The sequence below is a fragment of the Crocodylus porosus genome, unplaced genomic scaffold, assembly GCF_001723895.1.
Source record: "Crocodylus porosus isolate Cpor-Errol unplaced genomic scaffold, CroPor_comp1, whole genome shotgun sequence".
NCBI classification, from domain to species: domain Eukaryota; kingdom Metazoa; phylum Chordata; order Crocodylia; family Crocodylidae; genus Crocodylus; species Crocodylus porosus.
This window is the reverse complement of record NW_017728886.1, coordinates 154329241-154351485: the sequence shown is the minus strand read 5'-3', so window position 1 is coordinate 154351485 and position 22245 is coordinate 154329241. Positions and strand designations below refer to the sequence as shown.

Genomic DNA, 22245 nt, shown 5'->3' with positions numbered 1-22245 from the left:
GGCACTGGTCAGGCCGCAGTTGGAGTACTGGTCCAGTAGTGGCATGGACCTTCTTTCCACTACCTCTCCCTCTTCTGCCTCCCTTCTCTGTCCTGCCCAAAGCCACATAGCCCTTCCTACCTTCAAGATAAGAAGCTGACCAGCCATTACAGACAAGTGATGGCCCAGACATGCAGTGGCAGCATGTGGCTGGGGACGGTGACTATGGAAGCTCCCATGGGCCACAAAGCCCTGACAATGAGCTCTCTACAGTGCATCCAGCTGCAGGGTGGCATGGCTCTGTTCTGTCTGTCTAGCATTCAAATGACAGATTTTTAATCAAGCTCACCATTTCTTAGATTTTTTTATGGATGGCTTCATTCCTTCTTCCCCCCCCAGGTGCCAGATTTCACAAACTTGCACTTTTTTTATTTATTTATTTTTACAGACTGTAAATTTCTGGACAGTTGGCAACCCTGATATATCCTACTTTGATTAACTACAGGGTAAAATATCAATTTCCCTGGTCGGTAGGATGAACTGTATCTATTCTTTACTTGGATTTTGGCACAAGAAATGAACACTGACTAATATAAAAAATGCAGATCTACATAGAGTACCATCAAGCATAAATTAACCCCTCAGAGGAAAGGATCTGCAAAAAAATGCAAAATCAAATCCCTTAACACAGAATTACAGGAGCTAATCAAAATGTTGCAGACTACTTTAAGCAGAGGAAATCATGACAAAGTAATAGGATTTAAAAAGTATTGCTTGCAACCAAGAATTCCATAAAGACACCCAAATAAAATAAAATTTGAACATCTCTATCAAACATAATTAGCAGAAGGAACTGAACTGAAGAAATCAGAAATCCCATCCAAAACCAGATGGAGTGTCAATCTCTCATACAGAAGGAGAGAAATTTTGAGACGCACTGGTAAAACGCAACATAATGGATTTCACAGACTGAATAATACAGGAAGTCTGACAAAAGATAAATAAACAAAGACAAGAAATAAAACAGGAAATCTCAGGCAAAAAACAGAAAGACTAAGAACAAAATCAAAGATACTGTAACTCTGAATGAATGCAAGACCCTCGCCATCCTAAAGAAAAACATCATTATCCCCATTTTTTCACAACTGATAGATAGGAAGGTATAAACCCCACTAAGTAGGTACAATTATAATTCTAAATCTGGCCTACACAACAATTTGGCTGACTGGCCAAATAAAACCCATGAATAGATTTCTCCAAAGGATAGAAGTTGCCCTGTTAACCCAAGATTAAGGTCTGGCCTTAGTCTCTGCTTGTGCAAATAACACAGTAGGGCATACAGGACAGAATCAAGTTCACTTGAAGAAATCTGCAGATATACCAGGTGCCTATCCGAGCTGTTCTGTTAGGGTCCAGGAAGAGCTAAAAAAGTCCCAACAGGTATGATGCAACTGAGAAGTGGGGCCAGGACTCCTGGAAGATGTTCTGACCTAGCAAATCTTTCTCTGAACAGACTACTACAAAGTCATGGGTACAAAAGAATATTGCTTCTCCTGGCTGAGCCCCCAGAAAGAGAATGGTATAAATAGTGCCTTTGATATGGTTCAGCTGCCCCACTGATACTGGGATGGGGACATGGTTTGTCTCCTTCTGTACCAGCAGGAGTGACTCAGACATTAACAGTAACATATCACTGAGATTAGATGCCACCCCACCCCGTGCATAAAAACCATTATTTTTCAACTGTTCTGCACAATTTATTTTTAGCATTTTCAGAAATAATGTACAGGATCTGAGGAATAACATCAGAAATCTGACTGAGACTTTGGACCTAAAAGAACATGGCTTCCAGAATAATCCATCCCAGGATTTATAGTAGACCTAAGTCATGCTGGGTGAAGAAACAGGGAATATAGTTAGTGGTATTTTATAACACCCATGCAAGACAGATATGATAGATAAAGCTGATCAGTACTTAAAAACTGCGTCTGTGGTTCAAATCAAGAAACAAAATAAGTTGGTATATTTAATCTTAGGGTTTGTCTGCATTGCAACAGTAGGCTTGATTGTATCACATCCACAGTCACTTTAATTTAATTTCATTTTGATACTCATAGCAAGGATTTCAGTGTGAGTTGCCATGCTGCCAAGACTTAACTGCTGTCAGAACCCAAGGCAGTTAGATAAAGGTAGCTTGGATCCACCTAAATGTGCTACCATCACATCTCTGACTGCAGTGTATACACATCAAGAACTGTGCAGCCTTTATGCCATGTACATATTAGAAGACTCCCACAATTTTTCAGATAGAACATAGCAAAACATAAAATAATGGTTCCACATAAAATGTGGTCCCATAGCATAGCAAAATGCCAATCTCAAAGAAATACAGCAAAAATATTGAAATTGTAGTTTCAACTTGTCAAACCTCTCCAGCCATGCAGCACCACTGAAGTTGTCTGAAGACTACATAAAAGAAAAAAGAATGTGATCCAGGGAATCATCATCTAGAGATCAGTCTTTCAGTCCAGATAACTGTGTATCTTTTTATCTACTCAACTTCCTTTAAACATCTTGCAGTGCCAGGCAAGGAGGCTTTAAAAGAAACACAACTACTGCTGGAAGAACATAGTGAATAGCCTGAGGAGACATTAATCCTTATATACTTCACTGTATTATAAGCCAGAGCCTCTTTCACTATAATGTACTATTCTTACAGCAAGAGTACAATATGCAAACAGATGGCTCACAAACAGGGATCAGCAGTGTATGTAACTACAGAAATACATATGCAACATTTTGATACAAATAGTGCAACTAATCTCAATCAAACCAAAATCAAGTCATATCATGTCAATGACATCGCCAGAAAGAAAAAAAAAGTCCATGATTTCTGGCAGCTCAACAGAATCCACTCCAAAATAGAATTTACACATAAAATGTGAACAGCCAGCCAAGCTGCCACTTTTGGATGTGCTCACCATCAGACAACACAGCCAGATGGCAAAATACGCACCACAATTTACAGATACAAGTCTAACAGATTTCAGTAGACTAGATTCACCAGCATAAACTCCTACACTGAAAAGCAGCAAAGAGTATTAATCTAGCCCTGCCTGGCAGTTTATGGGATTGACCTGTTAGTTTTCTTGTCAGATAAGAAGATAACAGAGAACAGGGTTATGGGGGAGAGGCAAAAGCATGAATAAAGGAGAGAGAGATGGATAGCTTGGACAGATAAGGTCAGGGAAAGACAAGTGATCTATGATTTATCCCAACCTGGACAGGTCCAAGCCTACACCTCATCCATTGTCCAGCCATACTCACAGGCATATATAAAATCTGCTTTGGCGTATGTCTCTGTGGCCACTCTTGAGCTTAGTTTTGGCTGAAAGCAGCCACGGGGCAAAGGCTCAGGGCAGCCTCACTGGCATATTGCCATGCATGCCAACAGGTGCAGGTAGATGAGGTTGTGATCAGGTCTGGCTTGAGCGGGATACACTACTGCTGCAGCATAGACAAGAACCCACCAGCCAATTGGGATAGTTTGGCCTCTCATGCTGCCAGTGAGGAAGATACCTGTGTTACAGGAAAAGGTGAATTTGCAATGACTAAGGACTACAAACATTTGCACCCTACCCTTGACCTGCAAATTAGACTGCTATGTTCTTGAACTTTACCAAAAGCTAGGGTAACAGAGGCAAGCTCTATTTCTCTAATGAAAGCTTATCTTGACTATAGTGTGGAAAGGTTAATTTGGTGGATTCTTCTTGTCCAGAACTGTCCAACTTCTGAGCAGTCAGGGGCCGCACACTAGGTAGGCTGCACTAGCTGAGGCCACCAGCTATATACTGCACTACATGGGTGCTCCTCCCCACACACTGCACTGCATGGGTGCTCCCCTCTGCCCCACTGCATTGCATGGCCTCCCTCACTCTCATTGTACCACCCCCTGTGGGCATCTTGGACTGAACTCACAGTGCCCTACACTATACCTTGCCATCTTGCCCATCCCCACTTAGATGGAGGCAAAAAGAGGAAGGTGAAGGAAGAGGAAGAGCTCAGAGCTCTGAGCTGCTACTGCAGCCAGAATGGTGGGAGGAGAGGCAGCCAGGTGGGAACTCAGGGGCCTCATGGTAACCCCTTGTAGGCTGCCAGCAGGACACCAGTTGGATAGGCCTGTTCTAATGTACCAGAGAAGGACTTGCACTGGCTGTCAAACCTCTGCATCGTAGGGAAAAAACATACCCAAAAGGACATTGTTAAACCCAAGGTTCTGCTATACTTGTGCCTACTCTCCTGACACTTGCTGAAATGATAACTGGTTTGGGAAAAAAGCTGTTCCAGTCCTTGGCTAGAATAGTTAATGCGACAAAAGCCTTCTCAGGTACAGAGACAAGCAGATGGATGGTCATAGATGTTTGTCCACACACGCATCTGTTAAAATAGACAGTTCAACAAACTTAGCACTCAGGAATGCCCTAAAGGATAGGTCTTCCAAAAATCCCACAGAATTGATTTAGCAGCATATAATCCTGCTTTCGAGTGTTTCGTGACAAACCCTGGGAAATTTTACCTACAGCACGATTCCTATATTTCCACATAGAAACATCAAAAGATTAATTGCTAAGCGTGAATAAACTCAAAACCACTTATGAAAATGAACTGGCATCATCCCTCAAATGTAGACATTACAAAGAGCCAAGTGGGGAGTTGTTCATTTAATGCTTGATTGAATGATTCAATACCAGACCAGAGAGAGAGAAAAAAAGTATCTTCCAAAATACAGGAGTATTCTGGTTCACTACTGTCACACCATCTAGCAATTAGCTCAGACAGTATATGTCAACGCTAGCTTGTAACATGGCAAAAACTGGTTGGCATAGATAAACACCACGTCAAGGGGTAACTGTCACGTTGTTACCTTCTGTCACCAAATATACTGGCTTTGTTTGAACCAGTAGCTGATAAAGAAAGGATGTAGTAAAGTTGAGGATAAAAGCAAATGCCTGCAGAATGTCAGTGTATTTAATTGATTTGGGATCTTTTTCTGTATTTTTGCTTTCTTGGTAGCAAAGGTAAATTTTCCCAGCTTCCAAAGTGGTGCTGCCTTTTGGAGTTTACAAGACTACATTGGGTCAGATTGTAATTTGGGTCACACTAGGATAAAGCCAGAGTAACTCAACTAGAATTTGGCCATATAGCACTAAGGACCGTTCCATTCCTCGGAGTGGGATGTTTATTTTTAAAAGCAAAAGAAGATAATCTGAGATCTGATTTTCCTCTCATGCAGGTATAACTCATGTAAAAATTGGGTCCTGTAAAGTTAGTATTACTTACTATTTCAGATACTGAACTTATTAATTATGACAAGATGGATTGGAAGATATTGGAGGGAAATTAGAGAATAAGCTATCTGACCAGAAGCTAGAGATACCGACCTATGAAGAAAAATAAGAACTGTAAAGATGACTGACAGACAGAAATAGAGGACATTGAAGGAAAAGGGGTTGATAACAGCATGGAAATATTTGTAAACACTAACAAGTAATACTAATAATACTAACTGTAGTCATGATTTACATTATATGTTACACTGAACATTGCATAATTTACACATGGCATAATTTAACTGTAGATAATATACAGAATAATTCTAGCATAATTACTGCCTGAGACCTGAGAGCCCCAAATGTAATGACATCTCTACTGTTTCAAGTCTTAACAGTATACTATTTAAATACTGGGCTTTATGGTTTTGGGTACTGGTAGCTAACCTTTTTGGCAGGCATGCCAAAAAGTAGCTCTGTACCCTCCTTGTGTCACTCTGATCCCTTCCCCCTGCCCAGTCTTCTGCTATGCTTTCTGTTTCCTGTACTGTGCTCCCTGATTGATCTGCTGACCTGCTTCCTACCATCTGCTGCTATATTGTCTGCCCCCTCCCCAATCTGCTGTGTGCCACAAAGAGAGGCTGCTTGTGCCACTTCTGGCAAATGTGCCACAGGTTGGCCTGGCCACCCCCAATTTAGGAAATGAGATGTAGGCTCGTCATTTAAATTGTACAATTTAATTTGTGACATTTTAACAAACAAAGGGACTTTATTTCCTGGCATACATGATTTACCAGGGCTTTATTTCTATGATCAGATGATTTATGCTAAGTAATACAAAGTGTTATATATATTTGTATCCAAAATTACAAAATGGGTGCAACTTCTGTACCGTGACTTGCATTAGTTGTCAAATAGCACATCACATTGCCAGCTGTTGTGTCATCCTCACTTAGAAGTCTTTTCATCATGAGCTCTGTAAACTTAAGGGTTTTTCATTCATTGATTTAGAGAAAGTTCAACTTCCTCTAGATGTAGGAGATATAATGACATGCCATGTTTCATGTTAGGCATCTCCTAATTATGAGCAGTTTTACTGATGTTTTATGAAAGGAGAGCAATACTGAAAGCACCGAAGAAATGAAAAATTGGAATCTGAAAGTTTGGCCAGTTCAGGACACTGTTACCTGTTTCCTATTACAGAAAAGGAACACCAGCCATTCTCTAGATACTGGCTGATATTTCACAGTAAAAACTAAAGAGGTTTTGAAGCATTCACTCATGTAGAATTATTAGTTTACTGAAAGTGGACAAGTATTTGAAACTGTTTTCCTATAAATTGTTTTAAAAATTGTGTTGCTTGCTCACTATTAACTGATATATCCACAATTGTCTCTCGGTGGCTTCAAATGTACATATACACATGGTAACATTTATTTATTTATTTATTTAAGGGACAACACCAATCGGAGCCTGATTTTCAAGTTTCCATATTCTGTAATACCCCAAATAAATTGCCTTTTTAAATGTGAGCTGAGAGTCAGGCCTACAACTCTCTCCATGGAGTCTGTATTTGCATGAATCATGGCCTTTTTCTCTTTAATCCAAACTTAAAAGGGGAGCTCGACACTTTAAAGTATCTTTAATGAGATACCCCAAAGTCTCCCCCTCCCAATGATTGGTCATTTCTGAAAATATGGTCTATTTTTTCCTTCCAAGGTCATAAAATGAATCATATATCTCTCTTTCAGACAGTTCAGTTTTAATACCCAGTACTTCAAGAACCTCTGGTAACTCCTGATTTTCTATCTCACCTTTCTCTCATGAAATGGATTTGTTTTTAATACAGCAAATGTTTCCTTTCCCACTTGTGTTTTCATGCCACTATATTTATTAACATTTGCATGCAAATACCAATAAAGCACCTGAACAAAATAAATCCAGTTTTATTTTGCAGTCAGTCACCAAACATCAAAGGACATTTGATTGTGACCTAAACAGCAGTAAAAACAAGAATATTGAGGTATTTTATATATTCTCCAATAATAATAAGATATAAAATATTAATCTGCTAAATCAATATATATTTTATATCTTATTATTATTGGAGAATATATAAATATTGAGGTATTTTATATATTCTCCAATAATCTTCTCCTCATTTGTCTTGGGTTCAAATGAGGAGAAGAAGAAAGAACTAGTGAAGTAACAAAGAAACCTTAAATGGGAAAATGCATTGAGACTATTTTATTCCCTATTCCAACATTTGCTTTATTTTAATCATAAGATTTGAATGAAGAAACCTTTAAGAGTTCAACTGTTTACACTGCATATCAGCTATCTAATGCCAATTTATTTGTGACATTACAATTAATTGCTGTGAAGATGGTTGCAAAACTGTAGATGATTACAGTTTCAAAAGAGAAATAAGCAGCAGGAAAAGATGAAGTTTATGATCTGGGACTAATATAAGAATCCAATAACTGTGATTTTTGAATTTACTATAGTGCAGAACAGGTTGACAGAATGCTGAAGCATTTTAGCTATCAGAAAAACCCACATTTTGAAGAAATAAGACATTTAGGAGGATGTGATAGAAGCATTACCTTCCTTCTGTTCTTATTCTTCCTTATTATTATAGCCATATTAGCAATGAATCTTATGATGGATCTAATATTTTAGATTAAAATTATCCAGACCTTTAAAAAATCCAGCTATGCTATTAACCTTTATAAAGATCTTACATTTCTTTGGGCGTATCTACATGAGATTCGTAATTGCAAGGTTTGCAAATGCAAATAGCAAATTTACTCGCAAGTAGTCACTGCCCAGTAATGCATGTGTAGATGCCTGTCTGGGAGCAAATGTGCTCCCAGTCAGCTGGCCACCAGGGGATGGGAGATTGCTCCCTAACCTGGAGAGCTGCCTGCTGCCTGGGTGGGCTCTGCCACTGAAGCCTGGGCAGGGACTATGGCCCCCTGCCCTGGCAGAAGACAGTGCCAAGCCCCCTGCTCTGAGATTGTGATTGCAGAACGGGGAGTGAGAAATCCTTATCTCCCATCCCCCGCTTTGCCATTGGGACTGGGGAACAGGGTCTGGGAGATCCTTATTTTCCAGCAGCATGTCTGTGACAGTGGGACTGGTGCAGGGAGATCCTTATCTCTTAGTGCCAGCTCTGCTGTCATGGACCCAGGGCTGGGAGAGCCTTATCAAGCAGCTGGGCAGGGAACAAGCTCCCAAGCCTGTTCCCCACCCAGCTCCATGCTCATGGAACTGAGCAAGGAACAGGTTCTCCAGCCTCTGCCCTGAGATTGCAGAGCGGGGGCTGGGAACTGTCCTGGTCAAGGGCGAATCCCAGCCCTGCGCCTTGACTGGGTGAATAAGATGCAGGGCTTGGAAAGAGCTGCAAAGGTGGGGCAGGACCCAGCCCCCTGCCCCAATGTCCCAGTGGGGCAACAAATAGTGGCTGGGCTGCACCAGGGACTTGCTGCTAGCTACCTTTCCAAGTCCCCACTCACTACCCTTCCTCTCCCCTCCCCCTCACTGCTGAAGCTGCCGGTGACATCTGCAGGTGGTTTCTGATAGCCATTCGGTGCACCACGACCGCCTGCAGACAGTCCCCACTTGCCACCGCCACACCCCTGCTGCTGACACTGTCACCACCACTTGTCGGTGGCTGTCATGCCCGCCCAGCCTCAGGAGGCACGACGTGAACATGTGCCTTCTGGCAGCTAAATGAAAGAGAAACAGGTGTTCAAGTAACTGCATAAGGAGTGGCTAGAATTTTCTTGCTGACATAGTTCTTTGAAAGGCAAGTCTCAAACTGTGTCTTTCACTAGAGACTAATGAATCTCATCTGATGAAGGAAGGACAAAGTAGACAAAATAAAACTTCTAGTGGAGAAATTGTAACAGAACTCCTTAGCATTATTTAGCATTTTGCTTTAGGGCTCATTGGCACTCAGTTTAATGCACCTCTCTGGCTAGATACAGACATTCAAAAAGCCCTAGGCAGAATCTAAGTTACTCAGTTTTCTGTAAGTGGCATAGCTTAGCTTGGTAGCAAACAGAACACACATTCGCCCTTAGACTGGGTTCCACCATGTTTAAACCAGTTTGTGTGCACCATATTTCTGCTCTGTTACAGGTATAGACTGGTTTGTTGTGCTGAACTTCTGTTCAGTTATGGGTATAGACCAGTTTCTGATCATTTATATCGGTAAGAGTGTAATGCCTGTTCCATGAACGGCATGTGCCCCCGGTGGCTGTGGAGGGGCACGGCTGTGCTGGTGGCGGTGGGAATGCGGCAGTGGGAGCCCAGTGGCAGTGGGAAGGGGCTTCTGCAGATGCTGCCGGCGGGGGTGGTGGTGGTGGTAAACAAGCGCCAACCATGGGTTGGCGACCGCCTGCAGGCACTGCTGGCAGTGTCAGTGGTGGCCGGGGTCAGAGGCACCTTTTTGCAGGGGGTGCACCACCATGTGTAGGGGGTGCATGTGCACCCATGTGCACCCCATACACAGCGCCTGTGGCCTGTACCTTGCCTCAGACTGTAACAAGAACTGCTTAAGAGATTGCATGTAATGATTCTACATTAACACTGCTTGAATGGTATTTTCAAGGTGACAGTATTATAAAATTGTTATTTTCCTTATATCATTAGTATAAAGCAAGTAAGTCTTCACATAAAAACTGAACCCCTTAATTATGATTTTCAGAGGAAAACTGAGCTAAAGGCCCAAGATCTCTAAGGCACCTAGATGGGACTTAGCCAGAGTTTGGCCACCTAAATCATGAAGAGCAACCTTAATTTATCCTGCTCAGTACCAAAAAATGTGTCATTTACTGAATTCATTAGGTACCTACCTTTTGGCTGGAAATACCCTGAGATGACAAGACTTAGGTTGCTGCACATGCTCTGAAGCAATCCCGGCCACTCACCTAATTACCTTAGTCCTGTCTAAGCTCTGCTGTGATCTGGGAAGTGTATAAACTCTGTCAAATCCCCCAGTTCCTAGAAGTGATGAGGACAGGCCATGCTGACAGCCCCTTTTCAGCTGAAGAGGAGAAGGAGGAAGGGAGATAGTGATAGCCTATGTTCTGAGTGGTAAGGCAGAACCCAGTGGGACCCATTTTTGGACACAGCCCAAATTCACTAATTTGTCATCAGACTTTTCACACTGCTCAACAATGAAGTACATCTTCCACATTAATTATCACAAATCTTAATAAAAAAAAAACTTACTAAACCATGGCTACATGTAAGATAAGAATTCAGCAATAGGGAAATCATGCAGTGAATTAAACCTTGTAACAAGGAAATCATGACTCCATGAAAAGGTCCTCCGGATCATCTTTGACAGATGTATAGTGTGATTGATCAGTATAGTGTTTAGTCTTAGCTGTGCCAACTAGTTGAAGATTACCGTAGATGCACTGGAGCGTTCTTCACAATTCTATCAGTTAAGTCACTACTGAAATTAAATACTGTTATGACTCCAAGATCTGTTCTCCCAAACTCTGTGTGCAAGGGGTAGGTATGCACAATTCTCACTGAGTCAAACTGAACTTTCTTAAATTTCTTTCTCCTGAAGCAGATGGACCTATTTCACTGAGCTGTGTCAGAGATGGGACCCTTTCAAGGGACTTGGTCCCACAAACACTTATTCATATGTGTAACTTCATTTAAGGAAGTGGTTCCCTTGACTTGAACATTACCACTCATTCCAATAAAGGTAATCCCAGACTAAGTCTTTGCAGAACTGCATTCTAAGCCTGGAAGTTCAGGCAATCACCCCCAGAACTGATGATTTATGTGTGAACTGGTTAGGGCTAAAAAAATGGATGCAGAAGTCTCAAAAGAATCACATCAACTCATCCAATTCTGGAGCTGTTCATGTCCAGCCTAAGGTGGAATCAGAAAGTACAGAGAAATTCAAAACAGAAAACAGAAGATTAAATGTTATCTGAAGTAAGCCAGTACTCAAAAGGAAAAAGAAAAAAAAGAATTTAGTTTGAGTTTTGAAGGAAGTTTCTGGTGGGCTTCCATTTTACTCTAAATGGCATGTCTACTGGCTACTGCTCCTGTTACTGATGGACAAATACATATGATGAGACTGTCTCTCAGTTCTGGACTCCTTAGTTGGACAACTCTCCCATTCACTTAATTTGGAGTTTTCAAACTGGCGATCAAAATTTCCTGGACTGAACAAATACAATTAACTCAAGTTTTAAAGTCCCTATAATACAACTACAATCTTCCAGGTATGCTTTCAGAATCTGATCTTAAAAGTCTTTTGTGCCAGTAAGCTCCCTCTGAAGCATGTTAAAAGTGATTAGGCTATTACAGGATCAGACCCTTTGAAAATCTCTCATACTCTTTGGAAAGGGATTTATCATTCAGATTGTACCAAAAGGGCACATCTACATGAGATATTTACTGTGTAGTTGACTAATTAGCTGCACAGTAAACATCTTGGTGTCTACATGTGCACTCGTATTAGGCTACAGTAAACTAATTTACTCCACAGCAGGAGTAAATTTACAAGGACTTATTTACAAGTATTGGTCAGGTATTTACAAGTACTAACTGAAGCACTTATATCCCAGCCAGCCTCTCTGCAACACACTGAGCTGGGGGGAGCAGCCCTGGGCTGGCAGACTGACCCCCAGGGCCTCCTGCCAGCCAGGATTGCTCTGCCCCAGCATAATGTGCTGTGATCCTGGGAACACATGCAGATGTGTGTTTGGCAGCAATAAACTCCAGAGCAATAAGCAAGAATTCTTGCCTCATATTTCCTGGGGCATCACAGCAACATCACCTTGATGCTACCATATATTATAAGTTCCAGAGTTAATTGCTGCACATTAATAGGCACATGTACCCAAAGAGTAGAAAAGATTGTATGCAATTATCAGGTATTTTCCTGTTTTGCTACAGTTTAATAGCACATGAATGGCTGAGGACAACAGTTGCAGATGTAAATACAATAGGTTTTTAGGTTTTGTTAGGTCTCAAATATAGAAGCTTAGCCAAGCAGCTCTGAGAAGCTAATGAATTTGGAGAGCATTTCCAGAGTGCTTTGTGGCATCCAACAGCATTTACAAAGTTATGTAAATTGACACAAATGATAGGAAAACATGATTATCCATGAAGGCATGAAATAGAATAGGACAGAATGAAAATCAATTGAAGACGAAAAACTAAAGTCTAAGGGGGAAAATAACTAGCAAATTTAGAACATATGGTTTTACCTGGGACATAAATGACAAGTTAGGCATTTTGAGGGCCAGAGATCAATGTTTCCCAAATATTACACAGAGGGTGCGTCTACACATGCCTATTTAAGGTGCTTTAGCTTGACTTAAGGTGCATTACAGGTGCACATCTACATGTGTGTGCCCTTAATGTACCTTAAAAATGGTGATTTTAGGCTATTTGTGCCTACATTTGATATCTGCAAAAGCAGGTATCAAATTTAGGCTCGAATAGCTAAAGCACATTAATGTACATATAGACACGTTAAGGCACAATCACAATGTGTATGGACTGACTTGGGAGTAACTTTAGTTCCATGTCAGTCCATGCACATGGTGTTCATATGCTTTAATGCATGCATGTGTAGACATAAGCCTAAATAGCCTTAATGCACATTAAGCTAACGTGCATTAAATTTAGATGGGCCTAAATGCACATGTAGACATGCCCAGAGGACATGTGAATGCTGTGTAATGCTTAAGAAGTGCAACCCCAAAAGATTTCAAATTTCCCTAGCACAATGTTGAATATTTTGGAGAGCAATGGGCCTTCTTTTTTCACTTTTATACACTGAGGAGGAGTTAGACAGGTGTGAGTGCCCATCATAATGTAGGGAAGTGCAATGAGGCATATGTACAACAGGATTCAAGGCTCAGCAAGCATGGGAAATGGCCTCATTAAATGATTCTGCACAAATATAAAATCATAATTATTTTATTATGTACGTATTTATTCAATGGAAGGATATAAATGAGCCAGATGGCCTCCTTCCATCCCAAAATGTCATAGAATGTTCTGAATCTTCAGGAGTAAAAATAAATCAACAAAAACAATATCCAATTTAGAGATCTAATTACCGCAATTACAAAGCCAAATTCTGCTCTTAGTTAAAGTGATTTACAGCTAAAGAAAAATTTCATTGAATTCAACTGAAATATTGTGCATTCACACTGATGCACAGAGAGGAATTTGGCAATTTTTAACATATTAGTCTGATTTATAAATAATTAAAGGCTACTAAATTACATTGATGTGTCCTTTTTATGCTAAACAAAAAGTGCCTGGCAGTTAATGGAGGTGATTTCCTTTATCTCAAATATCAGAAAAGTCAAGTGTACTCTTCTACAGTGTTCTTGGTATAGCTCTTAAGAGAATCAGATGACTGGTTCTGTGACCTGCAAAAACTTCACAGAAGTGAATGCGATTCAATTTTTAAACAGAAATTGACCTTACTCCAAAGTGTCAATTAGTTGTCTAAGTTCAACAAGTGCGAACAAGTACAAAGTTTTTTCAACAGCCTAATTAAAAATTGCTTTCCTTTTCTGTTCCTCATGTTTCTCTATTTTTTGTCACGATAAAAATAAAAATATTCCAGCACAGATAAGACCTAAATTTCTTATATAAGAAAACATGCACATAGCACAAATGTATGAATACACGTATAAAGAAAACACTCTCCAACTTTTAAGTCTTTGGTGCAAATCAAAGGGTAAAAAAGTTAAAATCCTTTTTTACTTCCTCTCCTAAAACCTACCCCACAGCTTATTTTTTAACACAGAGCATGTCTCACAGCCAAAAAGAAAATCTACAGTACGTTCTTTATCAAACATTCTTTATCTGGTGATAGTTTTAAATGTGCTGCATGCACCGCCTTCTACACTAGCATGGCATATTATAGGAAGGCAAGAATTCATGTGGATGATATCTTTCATTGGACTAACTACATGGTTAGGATAGACATAGGAAAACTTTCTGATATCACAGTGCTCTTTCTCAGGTCTCTCAGGCCTCACTGAGAGGCTGAGGTACTGTGATACCCAAAAGCTTCCCTGTTTGTATCTCAATTATGTAGTTGGTCCAATAAAAGGTATTACCTACAAGAATTCTGGCCTCACATATTTCCTGGGGCATCACAGCAACCTCACCTTAATGCTATCATATAATAAGAAGGGCAGTCACAATTAAATAAATGGTAGCTAGATCCTTTTGGTGATCAAAGAGCATACAAAGAAAGAAAGAAAATCATCTGTCACATTACCATTGCTTTTGGTGTTAAATCTTTTAAATCAGATGGATTATAATGAATTATGAATCTACACAAACATATTGCCTGCCCACTACTGGAATGCATCCACTGCTGGGGTGGAATACAGTAATTATATTGTGCTAGCAACTATACATAGAGAATGCAAAACTGAACTTAATTTGAAATGGCACAAAGACAGGAGCTGGAATTTGGTTGAGATTCAAGAGTTAATACCTTAGGCTCTTGTGAAAATGTCAGCATGTCTTCAGTGATGGCAAGGCTGCTTATGATAAGGGTTTTAGAAGGTCTTTGGAGGGTGGGGGAGGGAGTTGGCTTCACCCAAAGCATAGTCTTTGGCAGCTTGACTCCCTCTATGACTGGACTGGGGCATTATATGAGTACTTAGAGAAGCATGTGTACTATTCAATCATCAATACCATACCCTAATCCTACAGTTCCCTGGTTTTCCCTGGAAGAACAAATCATGGAGTTTTTTACCTTTTTTCTACAAAGGCGAAGAATACAACCTTCATTGTATAGTGATAGCAAAACCAGAAACTCTTATAGTGAACTGTGGAAACATGTTCCTCACAGATATATGCAATTATATCAGGGGTGGGCAATTATTTTGGGTGGAGGGCCACTTACAGACTTTTGGCAAGCCATCGGGGGCCACATGACAGGCAGCCAGGGGCAGATAAATATTAATTTTCTAAATTTTTTAGGGGCCCCGCGAGCCAGATAGAATGGGCTGGTGGGCCACATCCAGCCTGCAGGTCGCATTTTGCCCACCCCTGAATTAGATGCATGTGATTCTATTTCCTAGGTCACAATTTCCTGGCACTTGGTAGTGACAAAAGTCCTTCAGTAAAAACAAAGCATTTCAGTTCCAAGGTGAGGACATTCCAGCCACGCTCTCTCAGGTACAGAGAATTGAGCACCCGTGCTCTCTGGGAGATTCTTCTATCCCCCCACATGTGGGGAAATGAAGGTGAGATGGACCATGAGAGAAGTCAGGCAGAGCTTCCTGGACTATATTGATCCATCAGACAAATCCCTGTCTTTAATACAGCATGCAACAGCAGTGAAGGCTACTGAAGCTCCAAGCCTGAACATTAGTGGTTGCCCAGTAGACTCCACTGCCAGGCTTGATGGGGAGGGTTCCTCCTCCTTTGAGCCAAATGTTTTGACTCACAGTTACAAAAAGCTGAGAAATTGGCCCTCAGTAAACACACTCATAAGAGCCAACTTGTATGTTGGCTCTTGCAGGTGCTAGGAAATCTTTCTATTGAAGTCTAAGAGCTTGAGAAGATAGTAAACAGAGCAGACACATGATAAGGGGAAAAATACTAGTGATGGCTTTAATATTTTATGAGCCCTCCAATATATAGAGCTAAACAAAGATTTTCATGGGGAAATGGAAGAATTTAGTTTTTTAGGAGAAATCATGAATATATGTGTATTTGCCTTTTGTGGAATATGCTAATTACACCATGCTTGCAATTGGAACTGCTTGGTGATGTAGAAGTCTGCCTTTTCTTTTAACAGTAAGTATGAAGGGAGAAGAGAAATAACTTAACTTTTCAAAAACTCAACCCCTCCCTTCACCCCACATTTTCTTCAAGACAGTTTAGCTGGCAGTAAGATTTTTGTTTTGCATTGCTAGAGCACTTCTGTATACCCTAACACTTGTCTGTAGTTGGAAGCATATCCCATTAGTATTATTAATTACAATTAACAAACGTTACTACCGAACACTTCTGTAGTGCTTTTCATCAGCAACTTTCAAAGCATTTCATTTGGGTGAATACATATTAATTTCTCTATTTTTTGAAAGTGGAAAGTAAGGCAAAAAGAAATGTGAAGAACCTGTCCAAGGTCATACAATATTAGTTACAAAGGCAGGAATGCAGCCCAGGTATCCTTATTTATGCTTCCATGATCTCTTCTCAAAATCATAATGCCTCTCTTGATGGGTATTATGCACATGCACAAGTGCTATGAATCCTTAGTGATCGCAGTTTACAAACAAGTTTTTCTCAGAATGCAGAAGCCCTATATTTTTTTATAAGTGTATCTGAAACCATGAGGAGTAATTTATTCAGTATTGCTACAATAAATTATCTCATCTGAATTTTATAATTCAAATACATCCATTAAAATACATACAGCCTTGGGAACTTCTAACATGCTGCTGCTGTGGAGTTACCCTCGGTCAAACTCTAATTCTCATCTAAAATAAAGTGCAGCAGCATTCATGTAACTGTTGCTGATATAATTTTATCAAGAATAATGACCAGACTGCATATTCTTACTACTTTAAGCTTGCTGTACTTTAGCCTTTTCAGAAAACTTATGATTCATATTTTTTCCCCCTCATTTTTCCCACTCCTGCAACTCATTTTGGGCTCTACTATTTCTTTAGACTTTCATGTGTTCCTCATTCCTACCAGAAATAAAGGAAATAGCTGCATTAGAAGCAAGGGTATTATTCTGACAGGATATACTATGGCTTAGCTAAACTCAATCTATGCTTTTAAAATGTTTTTCTTTTGTTAAGAATTGCATACCCTTTTACTTGTGTCTAAGATCTTGCATTTTTGAAATTAAGAAATGGATATGAAGTCTCACTTTTCTACTTTTTTCTACTTCATTATTCATATTTGGTTTTACGTCCACTTAACGTTAAGCATGTCATAAAATACTTTCCTCAATCTGGGCTAGAGTCATGAGGCCCATTCCAGTTTTCCCTTATATTTTTAAGCAGTGTTGCTGGACAAATAATAAAATACAATACAACTCTTTTTTCCTGCGTTGTGGGTATCATGTATAATAAAGAAGGAATAATTTGCACACTTCTACAGATGCTTTCCTCTAAGAACCTCAGAGGGCTTAGGCAGACAAGGTTCTTTGGGTGAATCTGATATCTTTTATTAGACCAACTAAATAGTTGGAGAATAATATTTAAGCAAGCTTTTGGGTTCAAAAACCCTTCATCAGGCTAAGGGCTTGTACATTAGTGAAATGAACTTCTCAATGTCCTGCCAAGTATGTATTATCTTCACTAGAAAACTGAAGAGAGACTTGGAGTTACTAACATGGCAAAGTACAACAGGAGCTGGAACAGAAATTAGCTCTTCAGTGCTCCTGCTTTGTGACTGAACTACTAGAAAATGTTTCCTCTTTATAGGATGTGAATGGGTAAAGTCATTTTCAAATCTAGCAGGGATGCTATGAAAACTTTGCAACACTGTTTTCTGACCTTTTCCCAAAGTTATGGACTGCCATGATCTATGAAGTGAAAGGTTAAGTCTGAGAATTAGATTTACATCTTTTCTGATGTGCCTAGCTGATTCCCTCTTTTTCTTCCTTCCCACTTTCTCCCGGCCTCCCTTTTGTAATACTGGTAGACCTCCATTGGTAGTTTTTTCTAAATATTTAATGTTCTCTATGTGAAGAACTGATTATATTGCTTTAGCACTAGTATCTCTGTTAATTTAGTCATACAGCCCACTGTCTTAATATATTTACTTTTAAATGGTGTGGCAGCAGGTCCAGAAGTTTAAAAAAAAATCCTAGTTCCATGCAAAATTTGAAGGTATCAAGATCTTCATTTCATAGAATCCATTTTTATTTGTTGCAGAATTTGTTTTCAGTGACCCAAGCTGCCAAAATAAATGTTAAAATATTTCAAATTCCATTTTAAAATATAGAAATAAAATGCACAGAAGTTATATAAAATAGCCAGGTTCCCACATAAAAAAATTGTAGAAAATAAAACATTTGATTAGTCTACAAAGTCAGAATCAAACTTTTAAAAGGAAAATACTTCAAAGGGCTGATGAAACTATCTGTTAAAAGTGAAAGAAAACTGATTTTAGAATATTGTAATAAGTATCCTTGTAATTAGAAATATTAACCTTTCTCATGGAAATAAATACAGCCATGATTACTGTCAAGTATGTTTGTAATAAGAGATTCAGTTAGCATGAATCTCACTTATATAAGGCTTGAGATAGACTATTGTGAGTACATAAGCTGATTGCTTTTCCTGGAGAGCTATTCACCTTTGTTTAATTCTTGAATTTTAAATAGCACATTATATAGTTCAGTTTATACGATGTTGCACACGTCTATATGTAAAACTGCTTCATACTAAACTTTCCTATAGCATGAGTCAGCCTTTTTAGACTCAAGGAACCCCTCATTAGGTTCAAGGAACCCCCAGAAAATTCCAGTTCTTAGTTTTCACTCATTTTTTGACTATGGAAAAAATAATAAAGCAGTTCTGTTTCAAAGATCTCAGAAAGAGACAACAGATCAGAATGGTTTTAACATGGGGGATTCTTATGTGAAATTGCATGGTTTATTGTGTGAATCATGTTTGCACAACTAACATTGCTAACATTGCGTGGCATCCCATGGTGCCACTGGAAGGATCTCGAGGCAACCTGGCTGAGAATCACTGGTACAAGTTCAACGAATAGACACAGTTCCTTATTTTATTATTATTCTTCATTATTTCTATGAATATTTTAATAAAATATTTTGATATGTCATTGATTCTACATTAAAATAAGTATATTTGTGTATGACACTTTTCCAGGGACATTTTAAAACTGAGGTCAACGTTACAGGGCCAAATTCAGTGGTCCTTCAACAGAACAAAACTCCCAATAGCTTCAAATATACATGGGGAAAGTGTTACCAATCATCTTAACTATATTTTTCTCATCATTAGGAAAGCTGAGTAGTGCCAAAAATTAGTTGGATGGGCCAGCTCAGAACCAGAGCACAACCCATGAAGAAAAACTGAGTTCAGTTCTCAGTGACCTAACTTGCAATTTTGTTATTTCTGTGCCCTATAATAAAAATTATACATTTACATTACTACCTCTCAACCACAAAGAATCTTAAATTACTTTACTGACATGATGCCACCTCTAGAGTGAAACAAGGCAGTTAAAATGTTTCTACCAATATAACCATTCAGATCAGAGAGTCAAGAAAGTTACTGTTTCCAGCTGAAACACAGGAATACAGGCAAGCAGAAGTTACTTAGAATTCCAGCTAGAACACTCCCCAACATCCTCCTAAAATATCTTTGGGATATTTATTGGTTGAGTGATTGGTTGAGAAACACAGATCCTTCAGTACTTTAATACTTTTGGGTTTCCCTTTCAGTCCAGCTGAGGTCAGCTCAGGATCAAAGCCATATGGGAAGGATGATGAAGAGGAATGGAGTCCTTGAATATTCCTTATGCTTCTATAATCTTATGGTTGGTGAGGGCCAGCTAGGTACCTGACTTAACTGATAAAGCCTAAAGGTTGTTCTGACTTTTGCCAAGGTGTCCACTGGCCTCACAGCCAGGGTTCACTGGGACACAGGGCTATCCAGTCACATCCCTCTATACTATATATAAAGAATATATAGTATAGTCTCTGTATACTAGGGGCATGAAAGGAATTCAACAGGAGTCACCAGGGCAGCTGAAGGCCATGCTTGATTTTTATGGGCAAGAACAGTACAAAGCAGAGTGGAGTCATGGGCTTGGCAGTAACTATACATTTACAAGTTCTTACTTCATGGTAAATGAAATCTAAACTATGCTAGCCTACCATTCAATGCAAGAGGGGTAAGTTATCATGCTTTAGCATTCACTTACCATAGGGGGCACACACGTCGGCAGTTACTGTGGAGTGGCTGACACAGGAAGTTCGTGTCCCCTTCCAGTTTGCTGCCATGTGTTGCCTCAGTTACATCCTTACAAAGGGCAACACCAGTTACTGAACCCCCTGTGCAGCTACACAACTTTCCAAGGTATTTTGCTTATTCAGTAAATAATATATTGCAATTTGTGGAAAAGTACATTGGCCAATACCACATTGCTCACACTTTTTTTCTCTGATGTTAATACAAGAAAGTTGTATTGTTCTCTCTCCTCTACTTCAAGAATCCACCACATAAAGAAATGGAAACTTTTTGGTCACCATGTTCTTGAGAATCAGAGAAAATATGGAAAATAGTGCGAAATGAATTATAAAGATGCCAATTAAATTCACTAGTCCAGTGTTACTATGTGGTGTGTGCTTTGAGCCTAATTCAGGAAAGCAGGTAACATTAAGACCCCATGAGAAACTGCAACCCTTGCTGGAGTCCCTTCTGCTATATAAACTAATTTATTACTGAGTTAACTTAATACCTGAGCCACTGCTCTATTTCAGTTTGACATAGGCTGAGTTTGTGACTGGTGATCTTGGCACTTTGGATTGATGGATTATAGACTGATGACCTACTGGACACTTGTCTAGGCTCACTTCTTTTCAAGGCTTTTCTACTACATTTGAGGAGAAGTGGGCTAGATACAGTTTAAAGGACAGGGAAAGGAGAAGGAAAAGTTTAGTTGGATGGGGTGAAAAATCTCTGTTATGGTTATTTTAAGATTCCTTTTTGTGACCCTTCCTTTGCTAGCTTTGATTCCCAGAACTGCATGTGACAGTGATGTAAAAGATACATAAAAATACAGAGGCAGATTGCTTTTTTTCTTTATAGTTTGTTTTGCAATATTAAATACAATTATAAAGCATCCTCCAAATTAAATGTTAAAGAGACCTAATGCACCATCTCTTACTTCTAGCAATGAAGGGCTTAATCTAATTAAAGCATGAGCTGAATGTGACTGCTGGTTCTAATCATCAGCAGTTGTCTTGTGAGGTTATGCAATCCTAATTGAAGATAATTTTAGACAATGGAAAAGATTCAATTTTAATAGAAAAATATATACAACATCCTTTTGTATCTATTGAAAAAGATTTTTAAAGCTTTATTTTCAGCTAATAGTTTTCAGTTTACAAACTGTATGCAAGTAATATTCCTTCTGTGAGAGAAGTGTTCAGCTCATTTTATTTCATTTTAATATTTGCAACTGTAATATAGTCACTATTTGCTTTTTTAGATCCAAGGCCATCATCTAAATTTGGGCTCTACCAAAAACACAAACTATGTTGTTTTCAGGAGTCACCAGTAATTCTGGGTTCCTCGGTTCTGCTGCTCAGTCATGAAACACCTTAAATGTCCAGAGAAAGCCAAATATCTATTCAACGATAACCAGGTTCTTTTAAGATAGGCTTACATTAGGTACCAAAACCAGAAGTGTCCAAATCACTAGTCAGACCTTCAGATGAAGTTGTTTTCACTGTAATTCTGGGGAGAGCAAGGGGTGCATAAAAGAAAGAAGACCATCCTGGTGATTCAGATTGCTGCTAGTGTTTTAAAGCCTTGTATAGGTTGTTTCAGGTCCCTACTCACTGACAGCACATACCACATTTTGGGAGAACATATAAAGAATTATTGTGACAGCAACAAGAGGTGCCAATGCCTGCAAGGTTACATTTAGAGTACATACAAAGACCTGACCCTTTCCTACAATGGTGTCACCCTGTCCTGCCTTCTGACTACAATAGTGTAAAGCAGGGTTCTCCAGCTGGCAGCCCATGGGCCTAATCCAGTTCCCAAGGGCACCTGCAGCCCCTGGGCTTCTGGTCTGGACACCACTCCCCTCATTACTCTCCTAGTGCTGCCTGAGTCTTGGTGCTCCCCCTCCCTCCTCCTGCTTCTGGCCCCTGTCCTTGTGCATGGGGCAGGGAGATTGACCC

At 39.6% G+C, this 22245-nt stretch overlaps 1 protein-coding gene across 7 annotated transcripts in view; it reads right to left on the bottom strand.

The window, feature by feature from the left end:
• Positions 1-22245, bottom strand: part of PHACTR1 (phosphatase and actin regulator 1) — a 467204-nt gene that overhangs the window by 123105 nt on the left and 321854 nt on the right. The gene's annotated exons all lie outside the window — the stretch shown is intronic.